Source organism: Syngnathus typhle, unplaced genomic scaffold (genome assembly GCF_033458585.1).
Source record: "Syngnathus typhle isolate RoL2023-S1 ecotype Sweden unplaced genomic scaffold, RoL_Styp_1.0 HiC_scaffold_163, whole genome shotgun sequence".
In the NCBI taxonomy this organism is placed as follows: Eukaryota; Metazoa; Chordata; class Actinopteri; order Syngnathiformes; family Syngnathidae; genus Syngnathus; species Syngnathus typhle.
The window spans coordinates 77,501-80,000 of NW_026872069.1; the positions used below are offsets into that span (position 1 = coordinate 77,501).

At 59.7% G+C, this 2,500-nt stretch overlaps 1 pseudogene; it reads left to right on the top strand.

Annotated features, from left to right (window-relative positions):
* Positions 1-2,500, top strand: part of LOC133148814 (28S ribosomal RNA) — a 9,852-nt pseudogene that overhangs the window by 3,326 nt on the left and 4,026 nt on the right.

Below are 2,500 nucleotides of genomic sequence, written 5' to 3' on the forward strand. Positions count from 1 at the left end.
CCAGAATCGCCGTGCTGGCTCATCAAATCGGTGGGCGTGCAGACTTTTGGAAGGGGCTGCATGGCTGGGCGACCTTCCTGACCCGAAAGGTGAGAATATTCTCTCTGGCGCTACTTGTGTTCGGTAGTGTCTTGGACTGTGCGGGCTGATATCTCTGTTGGAGAGATGAAAGTTTTGAGACTGTGGTTTTTCAGACACCCCGCGCTGGCCGGCTAACGCAATCAGCTAGGTGAGAGTGTTCTCCCTGAGCGCTACTTGTGTTCGGTAGTGTCTCGGATTCTGTGCGGTCTGATGTCTCTGATAGAGGGATGAAAGTCTTTGAGACTGCGAGGCTCCCGAGCTTGTGTCTGTTCCCGGCTTTGGCTCGTAAGTAAACTCCCCAGGGTGGGCGCTTGTTCCCAGCGGCCAAACTTACCCCCTCCCTCCCGACCGGTCCCTGTCTGTTCCCGACGGCCACCGGGTACCCCCCCAACTTTCCCAAACTGACCGACTGGCAATATAGACTCGCCTTGGAAAGGGCCCCTGCCGGCCTCGGCCTAGGCCGACGTTGGGCGGACGGTTCCTCTCCCTGTGAGTCGCACTCTAACACCTCTGTAGGCTGGCTTAGCGTTCGCTCAGCGCTCTGTTGGTACGCAGGGTGTGACCGTATGGTAGCGAGACCGAGATGACCCGAATCTGCGCACTGGTGTGGGCGGCGCCTAGTGGTATAGAACGGAGGCCAGGCCGAGTGGGTGGGTGTCACGTGGATGCCTATGTGCTCGCTTGGACCTTTGCCGAATGCGTTTCTCAAATCCTTTTGGGGCGAATATGTGGTGTACGGGGGGTAGTGGCCAGTTTGTTGCAGGCCGCTTTCCTCCCCGTTGATGAGCTCCATAGCTCTCTGGGCTTTTGTAGCTCCGGGCAGTTGGGTTGCGAGTTGTCCGTTGGCCAGCTTTACGGGGGGTGAGTCTGACACTATGTGGCAGGCCTCTCCTTAGTGGGTTGGGCTGCGGTGGCTTACGAGTTGGTGCTAGGCTGCGTGGCCTAGCGGACGGCTGCTCGGGGTGGATCTCGATGTATAGCTCTATAGTATCGGGGAACTTTGTTCTCCAGTGTGCTCTCATGGTAGTGAGGCCGTAAGCATGTCTGGTAGCTTACGGACAACAGCCCAGGATAGCCGACCTGGGGGATCAAAATTGGCTGAGGCGCAGCTCGGAGAGGGGCTGTTGCTGCTCGGGCGACCTCCCCGTGACGTGCTTGAGGTTGGGCACGTTTGCGGACAACGAATCAACCTCTCCGGGGGCCATGGGGACCAACCACCGGAGGCATTGCTTGGGGTCCCCGAACGGCTTGTAGTCACTTCTACGGGCCATGGTTGCGAAAACTCCTTGGTTAGGAAGTCCGTACAGACAGAGGCACAGGATCAGAGCCACAGTCAGTCGGGCCGAGGGAGCGGGTGGACCCTGGCTGGCGAAGCTCTTGAGAACTCCTCAGTGGTGTCTGAATCAATGGCCTCCGTCGCCGCTGGTATGAGAGTTGGGGTGGCGGGGGTCGTGTTAGCATTGCAGCCTGCTCTCCGTGATGGTGTGGAGGAAGAGGCGGGAGAGGGCCCGTCTAGAAAGCGACGTAAGAGGGATCCGAGGCCTCCGGACCAGGTCTTGGTGTATCTGCCTCGAGAGTCCATGGACTGCCAGCTGTGTGGGGCGCGTGTGGTTGGTATGCGCAGGTTTGGGTTGCATTGCGCTTCCCGGCATGCGGGTGTCTCCATCGTGTACGGCTGTCGTAAGTGCGAAAGACGGGGGGAGAACAGTCATGCAATTCGGTGCCATGTCTCGAAGTGCCGAGGCGTGCGCATGGTGGATGTCGAACAGGGAGTCGCTTGCGATCACTGTGGGCGCCGTTTTCGGACGGCTGTTGGAGCGTCTCAGCATAAGCGGCAGGCCCATGCAGCGGAGTGGTTCACGGCTCGTAAAGAGCGGAGCCAGGCTAGTAAGGGTCCAAGGAGGGAGAGGAAGTGGAGCGTGAAGGAAGAGGCTCGGATGGTGGAGCTTATGGAGGAATACGGGAACCATAGGCACAAGAATGTGATGGTGGCGCAGATGTTAGGTACCGGCAAGTCCGGAGAGCAGGTGAGGTGGAAGTGGGGGTCCCTGTGCGGTCGTGCGGCAGGCGGTGAGTCTGGTGTGCGTTGGCGAGCCCTGGCTGCCAGGGCGACGCCCCAGAAATGGACCTGTCCCCCGTCGCTTCCAGATCTGGTGGAGGATAGGGTTCTGGAAGAGCTGCTGGCGGGGGATGAGGAGCATCGGGCCACCGCTGCCTTAGTCAAGAAAGCAGGTCGGGAGCCTAGCCTGATCGAGTCCTCTGCTTTGGATCTCATGAAAGCCCTGGGGGGTAAGGTAGTGTGGCCGGCTAAGTCCGCGAGGTCCAAACCTCGAGACCGACAGATGAAGGGTTGGGCGAGGCGGCTCGTCCAGCGTAGGAGAGTGTTCTACCACCAGCAGCGCGGCTATTCTGTGGCGAG